Consider the following 11,557-nt stretch of genomic DNA (forward strand, 5'->3'; position numbering starts at 1 on the left):
GATGGAGGTGGGCGAGTATTTGATGTACAGCTTCGTTCGTCGTTCCTTGTTGGCTTTGCAAGTGTGTGTTGCTGTTGTGGAGGTCCCATAATGGAATGGAGCTATGAGTGCAGAATCTCGTGGTTTACTGGCTTTGTATGCGTGAAAGTCATCGTTATGTATCGCTGAAAGCGGTCTTTTTCGTTGTAAAACGTCGCAGACGACTAGTTTACAATAGGATAGGGATTTGGGAAGGTATGTCGTCTATTCTTCACCCATCTTCTTTCTTGGTCTCAATCTTGCGAGTCTTCAACTTCTGTTCTTCCTGCTTTTTCTCTGCTTCTTACTTGCTTCTTGGTTCTTCTCTGGGCAGGATATGGAAATATTTATTGATAACTAGTCGCTTTGAAGTTCTCCTCCTAGTAACAGTTTGGTAAATTGTTTGGGCGCGTCATTTTTACTTTATGGAAGTTCTTCTTCAGTTTTGTGCATCAGGATGCTGTTTAATAGCAGTAGTGTGACTTTTACACATATTTTTTTGCCAGCGGTGGCTTGCCCAAGCGGTCTTCTCGTCGGGCCGTTTTTTGCTCACTCCGCTGTGTCAGGGGCGCCCCAGGGTTTACGAGCGGCGAAAGTCGGGTGTCTGCTTGTGTGTCCGTGCACCTTTCTGACGTTCGGCGTCCCGTCGTTACAGGGCTCAGGCACTCTATGGTTCCGCTTGGCAGATATACAGCAGCCCATTTCAGCTACAAGGGCCTTCTGTTGGTCTCGCTGTCCTCGTGTCTTGCTAATTATGTCCTTTTCTTTCTTGATACTTCTCGCGTTGCAACTTGTGGGTCGCTGCATCTGGTCTTTGTTGGAGTTTTTACAATGGTTCTTACAAAAAGTTTTACTTATAATCATCTAACATATGTCTAGTAACTACTTGTTTTACGCCTTCTTAAAAAGCTTTACAAATTTCGGCGCCCTTTCCATGTTACAATTCTAAGATATCTGGAGTCTTAACGTCTACTCAAGAATCCTCAAATTCGTTTTTTATTTTTGTGTAGTGTTGTGGTGTATAGCATTTTAGTATTTCATGCTGTTAGACTATCTACGCTTTATCCGTTCACCTTAATCTATAGAACTATTGGTGTTATTATTGAAACTACTTTCTTTTTCCCACCTTCCTCTCTCTTAATTCTTGTTTCTCCTGACGATCTTATCTGCAACATAATCTTGCAATATTGTCCTGATTATTTACGAGTAATAAAATTAATCTTCAAACTTGTACTGAAAGTGTTTAACACTGCCAGTCTTAGGTAAATTTACCTCTGCTTTATCTCGTAAAATACCCTCTGATTCTCTTTTACTGTGTTCCGAAATACCTTGAACTTCTTGCAGTTTTTCGTCGATTTCTTTATGGACTTCTAACATGAGTTGAGGCGATTCCCTCTTTTGTGCATACCATTCTAAATCTTCATACTCTTTATATCGGGTCATTCTTACTTGTTTGTTTATAACTGGTATTTCTTCTAATTTTAGCTTTTGCTCAAAGAGAAGTTTGACATTCCCGAATGTTACGCTACCTTTCCCCATATCTATTATCGCTCGTCTCTCATTTAAAAAATCTGCACCTATAATCAAAGCTACAGTTAGTTTAGGTATAATCACGAAACTGGCTTCGATCTTTTGACCTTGGCACGAAAGAGTTAATCTTGTTTGTCTCGTAACTTCCGCAGCATTGTTTGTAATAGGACCTCTTACTTTAATCTTACGTGTTTTAAGATCTGGCAATTCCTCATTGGCATTACACTGCATGAATAAATTTTCTGAGATCGCAGTCAGTTCACTTCCGCTATCAATTGCAGTATTGACTGGGATATGCTTTACCATGGCCTTCACAATTGGTTGAATTTGAAAGGGTTGGTTCTGTTCTTCTTCTTCTTGCATTAACGAATCCACCACTGAATCATACATGAGTCTTTTTAGGAATTTCCCTTGTGAATTCGAACTTTCTGTAGGATAAGCTTCGACTGCTACTTCTCTCACTTTTATTTCCTCTTCTCTATTTCTTCCTTCATTTACGCTTTCTTCAACAGCCTCTACTTTTTCCTCATCCTCGTCTTTCTTCTTCTTCTTCGTCGCTACTTCCACATAATCGCATCTAAATGCTCTAATTATCGCTTCATAACTTCCATCATTATATACGTTGGGTTGTGTGCCCACTCGTAATTTATTTTCAACTTCTGTCGACTGTGCATTATCTTCATTGAATTCGCTTTCCCTGGTTTCCATCTCAAATAGCGCTGCAATACTCATTACTTCGTCCTTTCCTCCTACATTCGTTGTGCATGCCTCTGGTAATTCATCTTCCTCGTCAGCATTCTCCCAATTAATTTCATCCCAACACGATATTGTTATTTTCTTGTCTTCGTTTTCATCTGGTCCCTGCGGATTTGTTCCTTCCTTCTGCTCTTCTCGTGATAAGATTTTTACTTCTCTATTCAAGGTGCTGCAATTGTCCTGGGTCGGTGGGTCATTCTCTTTGGCATGGGCACTTAGCTGTCAATTCGAACTTTTATTGGGGTTTGGTGGTCTTACCTCCATGTCTTCTATCTGTATTCGCTTTTCTTGTTCAGCTTGTTGATAGTGGTTTCTTGGTTGATAATTTGTCGGCCTATTGGTTCTCCAGTACCCGTTCCGGTTGTCGTTATTCCTTCTGTAATAGTTGTTACCGTTCCTGGATGAAGTATAGTTATTGCCATATACTCTTCTAAATCCATAACCGGTTCTTTGTTGAAATCTATTGTCGTTTCTTGGTGCTAAGTTATCACGTGGTTCGTAATTATTGTTTCTACGTACTGTGTCTTGTGGATTCCACTGCTTTTTGCTTTCGTTTTCACGTGCGCTTCGTCTTTTTCTTGCGTCATCTTCCGAAAATATGAACTCTAGTTCCCTTAGAATACCTTTAAATGCTTCGACGTCATTGCCTCCGCGACCTACTAATGATTGCTGGTATTTCAATGGTAGCTTCATCGCGCATATTTTAATCAACTCTCTGTCACTGTATGGTACATCTAAGCATTGATTTTTGTTTGCCATTACTTCGAAAATTTCGAGGGACTCTTCTCTCCTGAATTTTCAAAATATGGTTTCTGTAATAATTCATACTTCACTCTGTTCTGTGCTGCACTGGACCAATATCGTGAGAGGAACTTCTCTCTGAAATCTTCGTACGATCGGCATGTCGCTGCAACATTCTACATTGTTTCTGCGACTTTTCCTGACATGTGTGCACATATAAAGTCTAATTTGTGTGCTAGCGTCCAGTGTTCTGGTAATATTACTCGGAATTGATCAATAAAAGTTCGTGGATGTAATGAGTTTCCTTCTCGAAAGTGTTTAAATTTTCTGACTGTGAGGAAATGATCGTAGTTGTATTTCGTCATAGTTCCATATGAAATTCGCGATTCTTCGACACTTTTGTTTCTGATCATTTCTCCCGTCGTTCTTTACGGTTGTGGTAGATCCATTGGATATTGTCCACTGTAACTTTCGCGTATCCGCGGTGCAGGCTGTCTGATTTCACATATGCTACTTTCCACCTGTGATTGGAATCGCAAATGCGTAATATCTTCGTCAATTGCTTGTTTTTCCGGTGTTGTTACAGATACGGATGTGGTTGCAGACTCTGTACTTGTTCGATCCTGTTCACTACGCTCTTCAATGGTTTGCAACAAGTCTGTTAGCAATTTCTGAAATTGTCGCTTCGTTTGCGCTTCTATTTTGACTATGCGGTTATCATATATTTTCAGCGCTGCTTTTGTGATACGGTTGTGTAACACACTGTTTTCAACAATTTCACGCGCTGTACCTGCTGCTTGTCTAGTAATTTCGTTTATCTGTTTCTCTAATTTCTTGAGTTCTCCGTAGGTGGTGTTACTTAATGTTTTGATCTCGTTCTGAATGTCATTACGCAATGTTTTTACGTCCTCATGTACCTTGTCAATGTCTGTTCTCAATTGATTGTGACCTGTTATTAAGTGTCCTATCACTTCTCGAGATTCTTTTGCCTCGTTTTCAATATGACTTAGGTGTAACTGAATTTTTTTGTTTTGTTCTTTAATCTCACGTATTTGTCTCGTGGTTTCTACATTCTGAATTTGAATTTGGTTCACTATGTCTTTATTTTGCATTGTCATGGTTTCCGTAATTTGTTGTAATGATTCTGCCAGATTAGTGGGTCCTATTGCGTTTTCTTCCGACTTCCTACATTATGTGTTTTCGCCCAAATGTTGGTTCGCAACCGATTGCATTGACCTCTGCTGTGACACGTTTCTGCTCGCATTTCTTGTACTCTGTGGTGAGGGAGCTCTGTTTACTTGTACTATGGGTTCTACGTATTCAAGACACAAGTTAGAATCCTCATCGACTGTCTCTCTACTTTCCTGCTCCTCTGTTGTATGCTGACCTAGGTTTTCTGTGCCTTGGAGTACATTATCCTCGTTATGGTGCGTTATCTGTCCTATTTCTCGCGATACTGCATTGTCTACTGTACTGTCCTCTATTCTGTGTCCATTTTCATGCTGTGTCTCTACCTCAATTCGGTCAAGGTCTCGATCTGCCATTGCTAATCTTTCCGAATCTCTTATTTTCTGTTTTAAAAGCAATTCACGCGCCCTACTTCGCGTCAACATGCGCTCATACGATCTCACGCGTTTCATAAACTTTTTGTTCACACGACTTGACAATCAATTCACTTACTTGTTGAGTCAGAACCAACTTATCAACGATGTATCCGCCGCCTGTGCGCTTGCATTGGGGAGTAAACTTAATTCTAACAATATTAAAATTCATAATTTAAGTATGCTGTTGTCTCTGCTAGAATGTTATTGAATACTTTCTTACTATCTATCGCTGCAGCTACTGTTTTCGACTATGTATAACTTTAGAAAAACATTTTTACTACGAAAATTTTTCAGCACGATATTTTTCTGAACTAGTTAGGCATGTGGTCGACCTTCAATCATGGTATTTTACCATCCTGGCAGGCTTTCGCGCAACGACGCTCTGAGCATGTTTTTTAGGGAATTAATTAGTTTGAACCTGGGACCTGTTGCTGGTAAGGAGACGCCAGATCACACATGACATGTAGAATTCAGAAGAGTTCAGTGAGACTAGCGATGATATAACCAAATACTTAATGATCTTTACTTCAAGTGGCAAATGTGAACACCATGCGCTTTAATTTACGATCGACACTAGTATTACAAAAAAGAGGGTGTAACAGTTAAGACTTCTTCAGTTCTGAGTGAAGCCTTATGCGCTGTTATGCGGCATCGCGTGCGTTCATTACCTTGTCGGTGTTCGTCAGAGGGGCGGCGGCCGGCGCAGCAGCCATCCAGCTCGCCATCTCGGAACTAACTCTCCTAACCTCTCCTTACTACAATTTACCGAAGTTGGTTTAAAAAAACTATCTGGCTGTGTTTTCATCTGACCAATCAAGGTCTCAATGTTAACCTTAAGCTCCGCCTACAAAAATTCTGTCTATCCAATGAGAAACGTTATACTTTTCGTGGTGGGGCAATGTTTTTAAGTTTGCAACGTAACAGAGACGCGAAAAAGTCTCACGCTAAAACTCACAGCTGGTGTGGTCCTTGTAGCGTTATCGTAAGATCTATACTGTTCTTCTGGAGGGCTCTATCTTTTAACATGGTCTGGAGGATGGTCCTAATGTAACAGGCACGCGAAAAAGTCTCACGCTAAAACTTGCGGGTGGTAGTGGTCCTTTTTGTGTTATCGTAAGATCTATACTGTCTTTCTGGAGGGCTCTAGCTTTTAACATGGGCTGTGGGGTGGTCCTTGACGTAACAGGGACGCGAAAAAGTCTCACGTTAAAACGTGTGGGTGGTAGTCTTAGAGGAAGGTTGGCGAAGTGGGTGTCCAGTCCATCCCTTATCGTAGGGCCTTCTAGCTTAACACGGTTCTGCTCTTGGCTTCTGTCCTAGTTTCTCCCCTTCGGAACTGCGTCTGCCTCACGGTGCGAAGGTACGACATGCATTTAGGCATTCTTGTGTTAGTCTGTGGTATTCCATTTGCTCACTTGTTACACGTATTACTTTGGTTAATTTAATGTCACGATTTATTCGGAGCTATGTGTCATACTACTGGATTTGCTTATCACGTCAGGGTTTTCATGGAAGGTGTTACATTTGCCTGACACCTTACAAGGGGAGATTGACAGACCAGCTGTTGCGGAACATGCCTTAGAGCCAGGCGATCACCACATTCATTTTGACCAGACTCAAGTACTGGCAGCCACAAACGGGCACCACAAATGGCTATACAGAGAGGCCATAGAGATTGTGAAGCACCCCAGAAATTTTAATAGGAAGGAGGAGGGCGTGAAATTGAATTAAATTTGGATTCCACTGCTGAAGAAGACGTGTACAACTCTTCCACCATGGAATGATAGTAACAGCCGACGACGGCAGTCAACAATGGCCAGTTGCGCTCGCGTATTCAAAACATGTGATGTCACGCCATTGCGCAGATGCTCGCAGAAGCGGAATTTTGCTGTAGTTAGTATCGAGCCAGAGTGTGAATCACACATTCAACAAAGCTACTATTCCCCTTGAAAATATCCTCAGCAGATGGGGATGAAACGTCGGGTTTTGAAGTAAAATTGCTTAGACTGCGTCATAATAGCCCGGAATATTTTATTAATTGCGACAATTCCGTCCATAAAAGTTTACATTTTACTATATTTTTACTCTTCGAGATGTGTTTGAAACTTGGTATATTTTTGAAATTTATAGGTGCAGCCAAAAAGCTATAGTTTAACTTGTTCCTGAGTCGAGATATTCAATTTGCTGTGAGAAGTCTACTAACAGTCTGTTATAGACTTTTGCACCAGGATATAAAACTACAGTTTGAACTCTAGACAGGGATTCGTAGTCTATCACAAAAGTTGTAAGTCAACTAGTGTGGTAATAAATTCTACAGTTCACCTTTAATTCACTATTGTTATGAACCATATATTGTTTTAGAAAGTAAAACAAGTGTAAGAATCCCTATGTTCCTGAAGGCACTGCTGCAAGAGCTTTCATTGTCAACAAAAACTGACGATTTTCTTTAGAATAGACAGGGCCTTCTTTTTTGCTATATTGTCACATAATAATGTGGCATAGGACAATACTAAGTGAAAGATGCCAGCAACCCCTTTTGCAGATCTACATCATGAGAGAGCCTTCCAAGTGCAAAGCAAATGGAACTGAGAATCTTGATTCAGTTATCCACATGATAGCGCCACCTTAGTTTGATGAAATTATTTCCATCAGTAGCATGTAAAAGAGTAATTGTATGATGCTCTGTGTTAATAGCTGCAGTAATTTTCCTCAGTTGTTACCTGTATGCTTTTATATCATATAGATAAGTGAATATAGTTGTAAAAGAGTAGTAATAGTCATTGTTATACAGGAGTATGCAAATAATCAGCCACTTCCTAATCTATATCCAACGAGTACAGCAGGGATGAGGAGCAGACTGTCAATACAAGACTATAGGCGAGAGCTATATCTTTTGTAATCCTCTTGGCTTTATCAAATAGTTTCGGTTCTTCGTTTAGCTCTCTACAGTAAACAGTCTATAATGAATTTTCTTTATTACCGTTTCTCTATTTGCAATGGAGACAACTGTTAGTAACTTCTCTACTTCTCTGTTAAAGAATTATAAGCGTCTACCTTCTTATCTCGATTGCTGTATTTATTGCTCTTACTTTTTCACTGATGTGTGACTCATACATATTTCAGTAAGTTCAGCAATGAAGTCTCTGCAGCATGCGTATCTGCCATTTTAAAGTTCACTGTGCACACACAGACAAGAACCACTAGTGTGATCAAACAGTTGACCGAAAAACATTTCACACACCATATTTACAGTGTTATTGTGTTCACATGCTACGGTTTGCCTCTGCAGATGTGGTTCGTTCCCACAGATTTGAACAGTTATACTCAGAACTCCAACTACAACTTCTAGGTTTGTGCACATCTCATATGTAGTCAGATTTCATGTACATAGGCAACGATTTGTTTGCAAAAATCTTTGCGCACATCACATGTGTGCAATGATCTGTTTGGGCAGATGTGACGTATGCAGAGATTCAAGTCAGTCAGGCCTTCATGTCAGTCAGTATCGCAAAGCCGGTCAGTGGTGAGACGCTGGTAGTGATCACCACTGTCTAACATAATAGCCGTGACACTCACTGCTGTAAAAGTTGCTACCTTTTGACAGCTGGAGTGACACTAGCCCTCCAAGCGGCGGGAAATGAGAATGTCAGATGCGTCGTAAGCAAAATGTTTGTTTTACATCCCTTTCTTATGTGATTTACGAAATATCTGAATTACTTTTTTCTTTCCAAGAGTTTGTGTAATATCGGACGACAAAGTTTCTAAAAAATGAACTAAAATAAGCGCAAGTAGGGATAAAAGTCATGAATCCAGTTGCAAGTTACAACACATTCGTGAAGGAACACTTATGACATTGCATAGAACTGCAACTTACCACTTGATATCAAAAGAACATAAAAACACAGATTCACATGTAAGAAGCACAGATATACATCTCTATGCGAAAAACGGATCGATACCCCGTTTTTCTTCCATAAGCCTACTGTGTTTTAGTCATTGTCGCCTGTTGCCACAGGTGCGACCTCCATCTTTATACCATTCCAAGTGGGACAAGCTGCTGCTAAATAGTGGAAGAAATATGCTGTTAGTGTAAATCCCAAGTCCTCAAAGCCAATAACTCTGTCAGAAGTCCTGTCATATGTTACATTTGCTATTAGAGACATTTCATCCAATAACATATTCACTAGCTCATCAGTATCTGAGAAACACTGCACTTCTGCTTTAAAAGGAGAAGTATACTGTCACTTATCGCACATTTTTTTGTATGCTTCCACATACCACTGTAATGTCTGCACTGATGGAAGCATGAACCATTCTGACAAAACCTATATGCCTGAGTGCTATAATATAATAAATTTAGACCAAACAGCTTATTTTCGTCTTTTCATCTTGCATCAGGTTTCTCCTTCAATGGCATGCTAATCTGGCTTAACAACAAGTGAAGCGCACCTCTTTTTAAAAAATTTCGGAATCCTCTAGTCTTCAAAATTTGTTTGTCCCTTTTCACTTGACCCATCTGATACAGTTTCTGTTGCTGTCTCTACTTAAAGTGATAGGGATTTTCCTTGTCCCATAATGGTTTGTAAGAAGTCTAGCGATCTGCACATTTCTACACTTCACACGCTTTTGCAAGACGTTAATACCTGCACTTAATTCTAGCCACTTCATCGTCAAAGCAGGCCTGTGTTGACGATTCAGATGAATCTGGCGCTTATATGTGGAGAGTTGAAATGGCTGCTTCTGTGCCATGGAACTGTTTTACAGCTTTAGACGTATTTTCGAACCTTTGTGGTAGTTTTTTTCTTCATCGCCAGTTGAGGTGGCTTATCTGGGATGTCAAACAGTGTGGGCACTGCATTCCAAACGAGTTTGTTGTTGTCTTCAATTATGAACTGTTTTTGTTCGAAATATAGCTATCAAAACTTAACATTATTATAAAGAGAAAAAGGGTCTTTTTTCATAAGATCCTCTCGTCTGATATTCACTAACCGTGTTCTGCTCCTAAAATGATATATTAATCATTAATACACATTTAGTTTGTAACCTAATCCTGATGATATAGTTTAGTAACATTATGGTCGATTCCTGTCAGGGTCCTTAGCAAACATAGAAATAAGACAGATGTGTTTCTTCTTCTTGTCGTTGCTGCAGTTTATTGTGTTACAGACGCTCCCGTCTGTAAAAACCATTGTACAAACCAAAATAATGAACTACTATTCGCTTTCGATTTCACGATCGCGCCGAACTCAACAGTTTTACCATGGTGTAACAAAACAGACGGGACACTCGCTGCCGTAAAAGTTGTTACAATTTGACAGCTGGAGCAACACTAGTGCTGCAAGCGCATGTCAGATGCATCGCAAGCATCCCTTTCCTAAGTGATTTACGAAATATTAGATTTATTTGCCTCCAAGAGCTTGCGTAATGTTAGAAGACATAGATGTTTCTAAAATGATTCTAAAATAAGCGCAAGTTGGGGTAAAACTAATTAATCCAGTGGAAAGTTATAACACATTGGTCAAGAAACACTTGTGACATTGGACGGAACTGCAGCTTACCACTCTCATATCTACGGAATACAAACACAAAAATTCACACATATGAAGCATAGACATGTACTACTACATGCAAAAGAGATCGACGCTCCATTTGGCGTTCCATAGACCTAGCTTGTTTTAGTCATTGTCGCTTGTTGCCACAAGTAAAACCTACAGCTTTATATTATTCTAAGTGGGACAGACAACCGCCAAATAGCGGGAGAAATATACTGTGAGTGTAAACCCCAAGTCCTCAAACCCAATAACACTGTCAGAAGTGCTGTCATACATACATTTGCCATATGCACTAGTTTATCTATATTAGTAAAGTGCTGTACCTTCTGATTTAAAAGGTGGAACATATTGTCACTTATCCCACGTTTTATTTGTATGCCTTTCACATCCTCTGTAATGTACACACTGATGGAAACATAAGACATTCTGACAAAATCTTTATGCCTGAGTGCTGTAATATAATAATTTAGAGCAAACAGCTTAGTTTTGCCTATCCATCTTGCATATGGGATGCTAATCTGGTTTAACAACAAGCCAAGGGCATCATTTTTTTTAATATTGGGATCCTATAGTCTTCAAAAATTGTTTGTCCTTCTTCACTTGATCCTTCTCATACAGTTTCTGTTTCTACCTGTACTTAGAATGACAGGCACTTGTCCCACAGTTTTCCACGAAATCTAACGATTTGCACATCTGATACTCTACACGCTTTTTCTAAACACGAATAACTGCACTTAATTTTACCACTGCATCGTCATAGCTGGTCTGTGCTGACGATTCAGATGAATCTGGCACTAATATATGGAAAGATGAACTGGCTGCTTTTGTGCCATAGAAGTATTTTACAGCTTTAGACGGATTGTCGAACCTTTCTGGCGGTCTCCTCTTCATCATCAGTAGAGGTGGCGTATTTGGAATGTCAAACAATGTGGTTAACTGCATTCCACACTAGTTTATGATTGTCTGTAGTGATGAACTGGTTTTGTTCAACATGTAATGAACAAAACTTAACATTACTATAAAGGTTAACAGGGTCTTTTTTCATAAGATCTTCTCCTCTGCTATTCACTGGCCGTTTTCTACTCCTAAAACGAAACAGTTATCATCAATACAAATGTAATTTGCAAGTGAATCCTAACGATGCAGTTTAGTAACATGATGGTATATACCTCTGAAAATACTTAGGAAACCTAAAAAAAAAGAGAGATGGGGTATCTTCTCCTTGTTGTTGCTGCATTTTATTCCCGTACGCTATACTCCCGTTTGTAAAAACCGTTGTACAAACCAAAATAAACAATAGCAATGTTCTCTTTCGCTTTCACGATCGCCCCGAACCTATCTGTTTAACTTACTGGC

Source organism: Schistocerca gregaria, chromosome 1 (assembly GCF_023897955.1).
Source record: "Schistocerca gregaria isolate iqSchGreg1 chromosome 1, iqSchGreg1.2, whole genome shotgun sequence".
Lineage (NCBI taxonomy): Eukaryota > Metazoa > Arthropoda > Insecta > Orthoptera > Acrididae > Schistocerca > Schistocerca gregaria.